This window comes from Quercus suber, unplaced genomic scaffold (genome assembly GCF_002906115.3).
Source record: "Quercus suber isolate HL8 unplaced genomic scaffold, Cork oak 2.0 scaffold_721, whole genome shotgun sequence".
In the NCBI taxonomy this organism is placed as follows: domain Eukaryota; kingdom Viridiplantae; phylum Streptophyta; class Magnoliopsida; order Fagales; family Fagaceae; genus Quercus; species Quercus suber.
Window position 1 is genome coordinate 170,124 of NW_027070161.1, and position 13,746 is coordinate 183,869.

The 13,746-nt window shown below is 34.7% G+C and overlaps 1 pseudogene; it reads left to right on the plus strand.

The window, feature by feature from the left end:
* The first annotated feature begins 353 nt into the window (after nucleotides 1-353).
* On the plus strand, nucleotides 354-3,534 carry LOC136064623 (U-box domain-containing protein 4-like; annotated as a pseudogene).
* The last annotated feature ends 10,212 nt before the right edge of the window (nucleotides 3,535-13,746 follow it).

The following is a 13,746-nucleotide window of genomic DNA, read 5'->3' on the forward strand; positions in this document are numbered from 1 at the left end:
ATCACTCTTTTAAAGCCAAAATACCATTTTACACGGCAACTTCATTTTTTATTTTTTATTTTTTTATGAGCATTTTACACAGCTACTTATAGAAACAACATACTCTAAAAAAGAAAGGTCTCAATATTGAGTCTTGAAAGACCTTTACTTACCATGTGTTATTTATGGTTTGTGACTTTTATGACCAAGCCAGTTGTTATTTTAGCTTTACTCCCAGATACCAAATCCACTTTCCTCAGCGAAAGCCAGCCTTCAAATCTCTTCCCTCATCTGCCTTCTCAACTTCTCACTCACTCTCTCTCTCTCTCACCACACTTCATTCAACCATGAAATTTTCTTAAAAACATTCTCAATTCATCAAACAAATAATAAAAAAGTTTCGAACTTTTGTTGTTTCCAACAATGGTTTCTCTAGAAGACTCTCACTCCAGCTCAAATCGCTTCTCTTTACACGAAACATTTACACCACCTCCTCCACCAAGATTAACCGACACGTCGGACGCTCGATGCGCACGATAAGGTCCACCATATTTCACAGCGACAACGGCGGCGACGACACCAACAGCTGCTCGTTTTCCGGCCCCGTCGCCGCCGTGAGATCCGCTTTCGTGTCCGAACCTCACCGACTCCTCGTTGACATGCGTCTCGGCGAGCTGGCACTGCGGACCAACAAGTCGGTGAAGTCCAGTTCGTCGGAGGAGGAATTTCTGGATCTTTCTCAAGCTTTCAGTGACTTCTCTGCTTGCAGCAGCGACATCTCCGGCGAGCTACAGAGGCTCGCGACCTTGCCGCTGCCGGCGTTGGAGGACAGCAACGGCCAGTCGAGCGAGGTTCACCCTGCCTTGCATGGGGTTTTTGCAGAGAGAGAATTTCTCTACCGAGATAATCGAGAGCATTTCGCCCGAGGATCTTCAGCCGACGGTGAAGATCTGCATAGACGGGCTGCAATCGCCGTCGATTGCTGTGAGCGATCTGCCGCGGCAAAGCTCAGGCTTTTGGCGAAGAACCGGGCCGATAACCGAGCTCTAATCGGCGAGTCCGGTGCCGTTCCGGCTCTGATTCCGCTTCTCCGGTGTAGTGATCGTGGACACAAGAGCACGCCGTCACGGCTTTGCTGAACCTCTCTCTCCACGAAGGGAACAAGATGGTGATCACTGATGCTGGAGCTATAAAGTCACTCGTTTATGTGCTCAAGACTGGGACTGAGACTTCGAAGCAGAACGCTGCGTGTGCGCGTTGCTGAGCTTGGCTTTGGTGGAGGAGAACAAGAGCTCAATTGGGGCTTGTGGGGCCATCCGCCTTTGGTTTCGTTGCTGCTGAATGGGTCCAATAGAGGAAAGAAAGATGCGCTGACGACGATGTACAAGCTTTGTTCGATAAAGCCGAACAAGGAGAGGGCTGTGAGTGCCGGTGCGGTGAAGCCGCTGGTGGCTCTGGTGGCGGAGCAGGGTCGGGGATGGCGGAGAAGGCGATGGTGTGCTGAGTAGCTTGGCTGGGGTTGAGGAAGGGAAGGAGGCAATCGTGGAGGAAGGCGGGATTGCGGTGCTGGTGGAGGCTATTGAGGATGGGACTGTGAAGGGGAAGGAATTTGCGGTGGTGACTTTGTTGCAGCTGTGTGCCGACAGTGTAAGGAATAGAGGGCTGCTGGTGAGAGAAGGGGCTATTCCTCCGCTGGTCGCGCTTTCGCAGACGGGGAGTGTTAGAGCTAAGCACAAGGTGAGTGTTTTTTAGAGGGTATTGGATTGATTATGATCAAACTGATTCTTGTGGTAATTTCTTTTGGTTTTTTAAGTTGATTGGTGGTGTTAACACTTAAAACATAACAGATTGTGAAAAGCTATGGTGGCAATTATGTTACTTTTGATTAGTGGTTGGTTTGTTAGCTAATTAAGCTTGTTTTTCATTTTATTTTCTAGCACAGTTTGTCTTCTTGACATTCTTCATATGCATTGCTACTAGATTTTGTGTTAATTGGTCATATGAGCTGACTGGTAGTTGTTAGGATGGTGGTTCATATTCTGAATGAGAAAGTGGTCTCCTGTAAAGGACTCTGGAGTTTCTTTAGTTGAGATTAGGGTGTTTTAATTGGGGCAACCATGTATTTGAGATATTGTGAAACATTAGCTGTGGCCATGGATGAAGGCCCACCAGTATGTTGTATTCTATCCCTTTCTCTTGTTGGGGAAGAGAAATATGAGGGAAAGAAATGGAACTCATATTATGAAATAGCATAATAATAATGTTGTTATAAAATCATTCATTCCATTCCTTTCCATTCAATTCCCAAAAAATTCATATTCATTCCTTTCTTTCACATATCTAAACAACAAAGGAATAATTATTTAATTCTCTTCTATTCTTTTCCGTTCTATCCATTACATTCCTTTCTTCCTTTCCTTTCTTTATAAACTCCAAACATAGTGCAAATTTCATAGATCAATCCTCAAAATCAGTACTATTGTTAAATAGTGTTGCTGCATGATGCAGTAACAGCTGTGGAATTATGCTAGTTACGTTTGTTTGTTAGGCAATTGGGCTAAATGTTTGATGTAATATAGTCGCTTGTTATGCATATTTGGGCTACTTGATGACTTTGACAAATTAGGGAGTGAATCCTGGATTTTGCATTGCACAAGATTTGGGTCACAATTTATTGGTTAGGTTAATTTAAAAAAGTTGCCATACCAAGTAGTGAAGACTATGGATTCCACTTGTTGATAAGTCTTGGACAATTAGTAGCTTGATCTCACTCAAATTGTTGATATGGTAGCTTTTTAGATGGGGCCTTACAAACTTGAACTTTTAAGTTTTGATTTTATGCTGTCCGCCATGCATTGTGCATGAACTTTACTGTAGATACGGTGCAAATTGTTATAATTGGAACGCTCATAGTTTTAAGAGGTTATGATGTTGTGTTGAAAGACCATGGTCCTAGATATTGAATGTTATACTCCAATTTGGGATTTATGATTGACTCTAATTATTTAGTATCTGGTTTGTTTGCAGGCTGAAACTCTTCTTGGGTATTTAGAGAACCAAGACAAGAGGCATCTGCTTCAAGTCCATAGACAAGAATGTAAGTTTACTCTTTGGCTACAGCATGAAGTTGGATGTTGATGTATATATATGGAGTGCTTTTTGATGGTTTGTACAGTGTGGTTGAGAATTTTGGGAGAAAGTTTGTACAAGGAAGAAAGTTAGCGAAGCTAGTGATTAAGCGACTGACTTTTAGATAGATGATCATAACTAGGTATTGGGTTTTTTTTTTTTTTTTTTTTTTTCACTTTCATTTACTAATGTATTCTATTATTAAAAATCTAATGTATTCTGGAGGTGGAATACATGTTTGCTTTTTAGGGTTTCTGGGTTGATGAGATTTGGGTTATTGTCCTTATATTTTGTTTGGATGACCCAAATTTGTGGAAAGGTTTATTGATTGTCTGGTTTTATTTAGTGAAGTTGAAGAGAGTTGTACTACTTGGAGCATATTATCATTTTGAAGAATTTCTGTCTCTTGCATGCTCTATGGTGAAATGCTCTAGATGTATTTGCTTTTACTTTTTATTTCTACTGCACAACTTCCTTGTGAATCCTTTATGTGGTACCTTTGGGAGTATAGTGGATTATCATTTCTATGGTATATGGGACATTGTAACTATTCCTTTGGGTTGATTTGTATAGAGCGATCAAAAAAAGAGGACTTTGATTTCAAATTTTTATTTAAAGACATAGAATAGGGTGTGGAATAACCTTTTTCCCCCTATTGATGTATGGATGGATCCGGACACGGATTTGAGATTTATTAACATGTGGACTTGAAAAAAATGATTAGATTTAAGTAGACGTTTCAAATTCATTATATCAAACCTGTTTTATATGAGACGAATCTCTTGGCTTTGAATTATGCAATCTACACAGCAATTATTCTTCATTTCTTGATTTTAATTAAACCCCCAACCCAAATGTGATCTTTAGGTTTTACTTATTTACCGGAAAATTGTCTGAAAGGCCATTGAAATTGATGTTTTTGATTTGTGGATGATATTGTTATTTCTTAATGGGAGGAATAGGTAACTATTTTTTTTCTATAACTATTAGTTAGTTAGTTCGGTTCAGAACTATATTAATTAGTAGCACCTCGAGTCTCAGAAAGTCGAGTTTGGAACTCGAGTTTCTGAGACTCGAGGTCTATGTGGCGTCTACGTGACCTCGAGTCTCAGAAACTCGATTCCAAATCAAAAAAATTTGAAAATATTTCAAGTATCCAAGTCTCTCATCTACAGACCAAAATACCAAAAAAAAAAAAAATCAGATCACAGAGAGAAAAAGAATCTAGAAAAGATGCTGAAATACCATATATGTGTTCATCAAAAAAAAAAAAAAAAAAAAAAAAAAAAAAAAAAAAAAAAAAAAAAAAAAAAAAAAAAAAAAAAAAAAAAAAAAAAAACCAAAACAAGCTCCAGGCCGGCGCAACCGGCGCCGCGGCGCAGCCAGGGTCGCGCGCGACCCAGGGCTTGCGCGGCCCGAGTCGCACAGGCCGCGCGAGCCCTGGGTCGCGCAGGCCGCGCGAGCCTAGGTCGCGCAGTCGCGCGACCGCTGCGACCCGGGCCGAGCGAGCCCTGGGTCGCGCCGACCCTGGCCGCACTGCGGCCCCGGTCGCGCCGGCCTTTCTGGGTTTTCATTTTTTTTTTCTTCTGGCTTTCGGCTTCTTTCTTCTTCTTCGGGGTTTTTTTTTTTTCTTCATGCTCTAATTTTTTTTCTTCATGCTCTAATCTTTCTGGGTATATGGGCTTAGACCTCGAGCCTCAAAAACTCGAGTTCCACGGGATGCCACGTGGAACTAGGCCAGGTCAAACTATAAAAATCGAGCATCAAAAACTCGAGGTATGAGCGCACAACTCGACTTTCTGAGACTCGAGGTGCTAAAAAAAAAATATAGTTTGAAAACGTTGACAACTAATTATATTGTTAGCATTTTATGGTAGTTACCCATTTCGTCCTTCTTAATGTGCCAAAATTTTATGAACTGGTTTCTGTACTTAACTAAGTTACTCAAACCATCAGTAATGAATAAAAAACTTGATTTATTGATAGACTAGAATATTTATTTTATAGATTATAATGTCACCATGTCACCATAATAGGATAGGACCCCTAATAATGTGTATTCCTTTGCGACCTTCCCTTTCGGAGCTTGGTGTAAAGTTAGCTCAACTGTTGTTTGCAACGATTCCCCACCAATGGGGGCAACCCTACCACAGATTTGAATTAATTGACAGTGCTCCTTTTCTTCTGTTCTTTTTATTTTTACGTTGTCTTTAATCTGGCTTTAGCTGGCAGAACAGGTGTTCTGGTCCTATTGCTTGTTTGGATGCTTGTGATCCTGAAATCGAAATCAGAACCAACAATTTTGAATGATGAACTGTGGCACCATTTGCCTTTGCTAAATTGGCACAAATTGATTTATTCGAGTAACAACTAACAAGAAGCAGCCAAGGTTTGTTGCGATGTCTGATGCTGCCTAGGCCTATTAATAAATGAACGGAGTTGTTCATGACAAATTGACAATGCAAGTGAAGTACTTGACATCCTTTTGCTCGTTTGTTAGTTGCTTCTTTATTAATCTTCTGTTTCTGTCAAGATAATTTAAGAGTTTTCGGGTGCCACAACTATAAAGAGTTGCATATGAAAGCGCTCACCTAGAGTTAAACTTGTCAATTTGAGTAAGAGAGACTCAAGAAAGATAACTTAAGGGTGTGTTTATTTGGAGGTGAAATAAAGGGAATGAAAACTTTGGAAAAAAATAAAAATGAAAATTTTTAGAGTGTGTTTTGTTAGGCAGGGTGGAAGGAAAATAAATGGTGGGGTTTGGATGTTTTCTCTCTGAGTCTACTAAAAGTTTTCTCACCAAAATAATAAGAAAACTGAAGGAGAAAATGAGACTGCTTAATAGAAAAATGTCCAGTACACTTGCACATGGGCTTCGTTCACATTAATTGCCTTTACTCTTTTTTTGTTCTTCGTCTAGTTGCTTTGATTTTTTTCCCCCCTTCAGCCATTTGCACATCCAAAATTTTTTGCTAAATAAATGTGTTAATTTTTGTTTTATTTAATAAGGACATAATTAGGTGATTGCTTTTTTTTTTTTGGGTTGTTTGTCACTTTTTTGTTTTAATTGGGCATCATTTTTTTTAACAATATGAGTAAATTTAAGCAAACTCACATTTTTCATTTCTTCACTTTTTCACTTCCAACCAAACAAAAATTAGGGAAATTAAAAATTTTTTTTATCCTTCCACTTTCCATCCTTACCATTTTCTATCATCTCACTTTTCCACTTCTCAAACCATACAGAACCTAAGAGTTTCTGGGTGCCACAACTATAAAGAGTTGCTTATGGAAGTGCTACTAAGTGAGATGGAGAGGGGGAGTTGCTTATTGAGCTTGTTCCTAAAAGAAACAGCTGCTACCTCATAGTTCTTGGATGGCTCAAAATTAATTTTGATTCTGAGACTAGACCAAGTAACTCCCTCCTTGCTAGTTGCTACTATTTATCAAGATCACGTAGGTAAATTTATCCATGCATTGACTAATTCAGGTCAGTGAAGATCTTCTTTGGGCTGAAACTCTACAATTTAGTTGTTTCTTCTAGACACAACTTGGGTTTGAACAATTTAATCATTGAACGTGATGTGTTAAATATAATAGAAGTCAATGTCACACATAACTCCCCAGTCACTGCACATTGGGCAATCTCCTCCATCATAGCATATATGATATATCAATAAGATCCCCAAATCCTTTAATTGATGTTCTGTTTCCATTATTGTAAAGCCAATTATGCTACCCATGGCCTTGTTGCTTGGGTCCCTTTCATGTCCATGTTTTGGATGCAGAAACTGGTATATGGGTAGGATCCTGGACTCTCTTCTCCAATCCAGGTGATCCAATCCAACTTACGCTATTATGGTAGTTCAAAAAAATATTGTGTTTTAGGCTTGTAAGTTTGAATTGTTTTAGATTTTAGGAGTTACTTTAAATTTTTATTTTGATTGATTTTGATATTTTAAGATAATTTTAAAGAAACTGGCTCAACCTATGTAAATGATTATATTTACTAAATAATGGCTTAAATTGTTTCATACCTTATAAGAAAATTGGACTTTCATAAACAATTTACACATTATTTTCAATATATTATTATAATTTACATAATACATCTAAATTATATTTTAAATTCATTAAAATTAATTCTAAAAATACCAAAATGCTAATCCACTAAAAAATATTGTCGAATTAGAGGATTGTGTCAACTGTCAAACATCCCAGCCTTTAGTCTTATTATCACGCTATTTATGCATCTTGCTGGGGTTATGGGTCTTAAGTCTTAACAACTAGGTTGTATCCTGATATAAAATCTAGGCCTTTCTCTTCTCAAAAAAAAAAAAAAAATCTAGGCCCTTTATTTCATTCTATTTCGGACCACTTTCATAAAGCTGTTGTTATTTAGATTTTTCAAATCTAGTTTGTAATTTCTTCTATAAAAAAGGCTGGTTTGTAATTTTTTTTTTTTAAAGTCTCAATTTATAGCGTCCACTCTTAATCTAATTTGTAATTTTATTTTCCTTTTATTTTAACTCAAGCTACGTGCTAGCTTGAATTGAATAAAGAGAAAGAGGTATTCAATTGGAAAATAAATAAATAATTATAATTAAAGCCCAAGTCTTTTAAAAAATAAACATTTCCGTTTTTGTTTTCCTTTCGTACTCCAAGCCAAAGTCATGACTCATGGGCTGACTAGAATGTAATAATACCCAATAACTATCTTACTAAAAGATGTTTTAATTGTGAGCTCGATTGGTAAAATTGCTTTAATTTTGGGTTCAAACTTGCGAACTTAAAAAAATTAATCAGTCTCTTAGTTTGATGATAAAAAAAAAAAAAAAAAATTTATAGAGCAGACTTTATATGTTAAAATTTTATCGAGTCTTAATGTACATTTGACATCAACTTATTTAGATTTTTGCTGTAAATATGTTAAAATATGCTTGTACATTAAAAAGTGAAATTTTCATAAGCTTTACATAAGAACTAAAAGCTAAAATATGACCAAAAAAAAGTTGAAGCCATCAGACACCTTAAGCTCACAAAATTGTAATAAACACTAGATTATTTCATAGCTCATTAAGTTTTGTTTGTTTCGACGTTAATGTTTCTAAAAAATGAGTTATTTTTCATTTTTTTATAAAAAAAAAAAAAATCACATTTTTCTATTTTGACACTCACCTCAAAATTAGATAGAGTTCTATTCAATAGTTTCTATATTGCCTCTTAACTTCTTTATTTAGCATGGAGTAAGATAGAGTTGTTTTTCATAAAATTTTGTGGAAAATAATCTCTAAAGATAAGTCATATCTTTAATAGGGATTTTCGTTGACTAAAAAATAGTTTTCATTTAACTTATTTTTTCTGATGCAATCAAATATTAGAAAATACAAAATACTATTTTTATAAGAGATTTTTTAGAGAAACAAACGCAAATATTGTTGGCTCAAACTACTTGATCACCAACCCAACTCGCTCAATCACCCACCATTACTTAAACCTCATTTATTGAACTCAACCGCTTACACCCTCAGCTGCTTAGAAATCACACTTTATACATAAAAACATTTGAAACATTGTTTTCAAAGATAACATGGGATGCATTGCTTTGAATTTATTTGCTCTACTGACTTATTTGCTCCATGATTGCATTTGCTCTTGATTATTATGATTTTTCTTCATTATGTTTGAAGAGTGTTGTATTGGATTCTTCTTTAGTCATCAACATTTATCTAAATATTAACTATTTTTTTGGGGGGGGGGGGGGTGGGGGGCGCGAAGAACACTATTTTTGAAATCCATTTAAGATGTTAAAAAGCTAATAAAATTCAAACCATCCATTTAAGACTAGTACTATTAGGTAGAAGATTGCAGTTAGGCTTGAGCCAGAAGCGGAGCAAGGGAGGCTAAGAAGATTGATTGCAAAGAGACAGAGAAAGCATGGTGGACTGTGTTGATAGTGCCTCCACCTACATCAGCTTCACTTAAATGCCTCACAACTAGGGGCGAAACCACATTGAACAAAATTTTATCTAAAAAATATGAGCCAAAATTTAAAAAAAAAAAAAAAATTATTGGCTAGAACAGTGGTTCCTAAAAACAATTGTCCAAATGACTCTCTCAAATAGAGTTTTTTTTTTTTTTTAAAAAACTTTTTTTAACAAGAAAAAAATAAAAAAGTAATGCTAGAATAGCATTTCTCCTTTTCAACTTTTTTCTATCTTATTGGATGAGTTCAGATTGTGAAGTCTAAGTAAAGCGTTTTTTATAAAAACATAAACAATATTTTCTTACAACTTTTAACATTTAATAATTTGTCATGAGACTTGATCGGTCTATTTGAATTTTATTTTATTTGCCTTGACTTATAAATAATAAGTTTCATTTTTAGACTATAATAAAATAAACTTGCTCAACATTTACCACCACGATGACTCCAATGCATCATCCTCCTTCAACCACATTTTGTTGTGAAGATTGTGGTTAGGCTTGAGCCAAAAGCCGAGCAAACGATGCTAAGAAGATTGATGAGAGAGAGAGAAAGAGAGTGGTGGACTTTGCTGATAGCATCTCCACTTGCATTAGCTTCACTTAAATGCCTCACAACTAGTGGCGAAACCACATTGAACATGATTTTTTAATAAAAGTATCTTAAAATTATATATAAAAAAATGATACCCAATTAAAAAAAAAGATTGGCTAGACCAATGTTAGCTAAAAACAATTGTCCAAATGAATCCCTCAAATGTAGAATCTTTTAACAAAACAATTTTTTTTAACAAGAAACAAATAAAAAAGTTATGCTAGAATAGCATTTCTCCTTTGCAACTTTTTTTCTATCCTATTTGATGAGTTTAGATTGTTAAGTCTAAGTAGAGAGTATAATAAAAATATAAACAATATTTTCTTGCTACTTTTGACATTGAAAAGCAAATTTTCCAATTAAAAAAAAACATTAAATAATATGTTATGAGACTTAATCAGTCTATTTGAGTTTGATTTTATTTGCCTTGACTTATAAATAATAAGTTTCATTTATAGACAATAATATTTGAATTGTGAGATATTTTTTATTTGTAACTAAGATTATTGTTTTTTTTTTTTTTTCATGTGCAAATTCTTGATTTTAAAATTTTAAATTCATTATTGTGCTTAAGAAATAGTTAAATATAGGAGATTTATGTTACAAATGATAGTATTCAAAATAAATATGAATTTTTTAATTAAAAAATTAGAATAAATGATATCAATTTTTTTACATATCTACATTCAATTTCATATTTATTAAAAAAAAAACTATTGATGTAGGTAGAGAACCACAAGAAATAAGATACATTTGTTTCTAAAATATAACCTCAAATCCATGAGGGGAGAGATAATTTTGAATCCATCAAAAAAATGAGAGAAAAATCTGATATTTTATTAAACTAAAATCTCAATGTCAAATTCATTTACAGACTTGGAGCTGGACTGTTGGAGGCTAGTTTAAAGGCTCTGTAAAACTTGACTTAAAAAAAAAAATATATATATATATATATTATTCCAAAAAAGATCATGATCGAAACCATATCCTAAATCTTAAATTTCAAAAATTACATAAAAAATATCAAATTTGATAAACGACAAAAATTGAATTTTTTCCAACATCCAACTAGATGATACATATATGGCAGATTTGGCCACAGAGGGAGAACAACACGAGCTGAAGATGATTATGTTTGAACTTTTATAGAAAAAAAATAAGAACTATTTTTTTAGACTATTGAAAAGAAAATAATGAGAGATTGAGATCTAGTGCAATTGCATACTGTGCAATTACCTCATTTCCTTCTCTCTCTCTCTTTTTTTTTTTTCCTTTTTTTTCTTTTTCTTTTTAACATTTTTAACTTTTTAACTTTAACTTTTTACTCCTTTTAATATTTTTTTAATTTAATGGTTAAGATTGAAAGTTGCTTTTTCTATCTTTCAATCTCAACCATTCATTGTTATTGCATAAGGTGCAATACTAACTAATTTCAATCCAATAATGAGAGGTATGTTAGAGAGAGTAAGAATGGTAGGTGAGGGGTTTGAATCTTTGATAGATTATGAAAAGACTATGGGAGAATAGTTAAATCTAGTAGGAAAAGACATGTTGGAGAGTACATATTCTAAATCTGCGTGAATTTATTAGGAATATAGATAAGGATAATTGTTCTCACTCAATAAAATAAAACAAAAAATTACAATACTTGCATGTCTATGCTAAGTATTAGCCAGAACTAAGATAATTTTTCAAGCTTGATGCATATGATTTTGAATATTTCACCAAATTAATAGTTTGTCCTAGATTCTCAATGTAAAATTAATGAAAACGCTTTTATAACTCAAATGCAATAATTTCTGGGCATAATTCACACTTAAACTTAAGATATGAGCAATTTTGACTTGTTATATAGTGATTTTTTTTTTTAAATCTCCAGTACTAAAAATCAATTGAAAAGATGAACAATTTCCAAAGTATCATTGACCTACCAATTTTCAAACCAACGATTGAAAATATTATGCGTAGTTTTAACTTGGTGGATACTTTAATTATTCAAGTTAAAATGATTTTTATTAATTGAGTTGATTAGAATTTATGTAATAATCCAATTTAAGATGTATTAATAAAATTATTATTTTTTCCACTCTTTTGGTCCACTACCGACCTTTTTTTTTTTTTGATAATTCAATGGTTGAATCAGATCAGGTTCATTCAACTCCGCTTTTGTCATTAACATTTATAGAAACACATCGTGGAATGCTGGTGAGGACCTTGCTTTTCTCATTGCTCCTGATCTCTCAATCCCTGAAGCAAGTTATGGGCAATGGCTTGGCCTCACCAATGCTGCTAATGATGGCAAACCAACCAACTAAGATCATGGCTATAGATTTCGATACCAAAACGCAAGACTTTGTCCTAATGACAACCATATTGGCCTCAACATCAACTCCGTTAACTCAACCACGACTGTCTCTCTCGACGATCATAATATCAAATTATCCCAAAAGTAGCATCATATACATTTTTGGGTGCACTACAATGGCATGTCCAAGTGGATGGAGGTTTATATGGTGAAAGAAGGCAACGCAAGCCCGAAAAGCTACTTCTTAGCGAGACCATTAACCTGAAAGAATATGTGAATAAAAAAAGTCCTACTTTGGGTTTTGCTACTTCTACAGACTAAGGTTGATCCACATATTGAGTTGAATTATGTATTGAAATGAGCATAGAGATTGATGATCTACAAAGAAAAGTGATTTGCTTTAGTTGAAGACAGGTGCTGGGTTGGAGTCCTAGGGGTGACATCGTTGATCCTATGTGGGTTTAATATTTGAACAAGCGAAAAAGAAGAAGAAGATAGGAGTGAAGAGGAGTCTAAGGTGCTGGCACACAATTGAGGTGGTTTCCTGGGATGCCAAGGGAATTCAAATACAAAAATTTAAAGAAGGCCACCAACAACTTCCATGAGAGTACGGAGCTCGGTCAAACTGGATATATTGCTGTTTACTTTACAAAAGAATTCTGGAGGACAAGGATCATAAAACTAATAATGAAATCGCTATCAAGAAATTCTCCAGAGACAACATTCAAAGCAAAGATGATTTCTTGGTGGAGCTCATCATTAATTTCAGTCTCCACCATAAACATCTTTCCCCGCTTAGTTGGTAATCCCTTTTAATCTTTATTATTTATATTCTGTCGTTCTATTATTCTAGACAAATTGCAATTCCTATTTGATGAAATTTGAAAGATCATTATACACTCTGTCTTCAAAGCTCCAAATGATTTGATTGAAGTTAAATATTCAAAGTTTGAAACTACATTACTCATTGTCAAATTAAGGCTTTTTTGCAGAAGTCTTGAAGTTGTATTTTGACATTACCCCCTTCCAGATCAACCCTTAGAATTTAGATAAAAATGAGTTCTTGCTTTTTATTTTTAGTCATTCTATTATTCTAGACAAGTTGCAATTCCTGTTTGATGAAATTTCCAAAGATCATTATACACTTTATCTTCAAAAGCACCAAATGATTTGATTGAAGTTAAACCTTCAAAGTTTGAAACTGCATTACTTGTTTGTCAAATTAAGGCTTTTCGCAGGAGTCTTGAAGGTGTATTTTGACATTACCCTCTTCCAGATCAACCCTTAGAGCATGAAATTTTAGCCTTACAAATTTTGACATTACTTTATATATAATAATATATATATAAAGAAGCACATTTATTATTTTTAAGTGTTTTGCTCATTCATGCTGCCATTGGAATTAGAAACAGGGACGGAACCAGCAATTAATATAGGGTGGGCCTTTTGTTTAAGTTTAATTTTATTTTTATGAATAATTTGAAAAATGCCAACTTACTTGTTTATTTTGTGTATGTGCCTCTTTTTATAATATACATTGTGCGGCCAAAGAATTTGGCAACCCAGCCCATTTTTACTGAACCCAAGGCCCACACTGAAGAGGAAAGAATGTCCGAGGACGAACGAGGAAAGCCCGAATTGCCGAGGAACATCGCCGAGGACGATCTTGTCTTCGGTCAACCAATAGTCATAGAAGGAGAGTGGCACGCCATCAAGGCAACCTCCAAAGCATTCCAAAAAAAGGACGAGTACA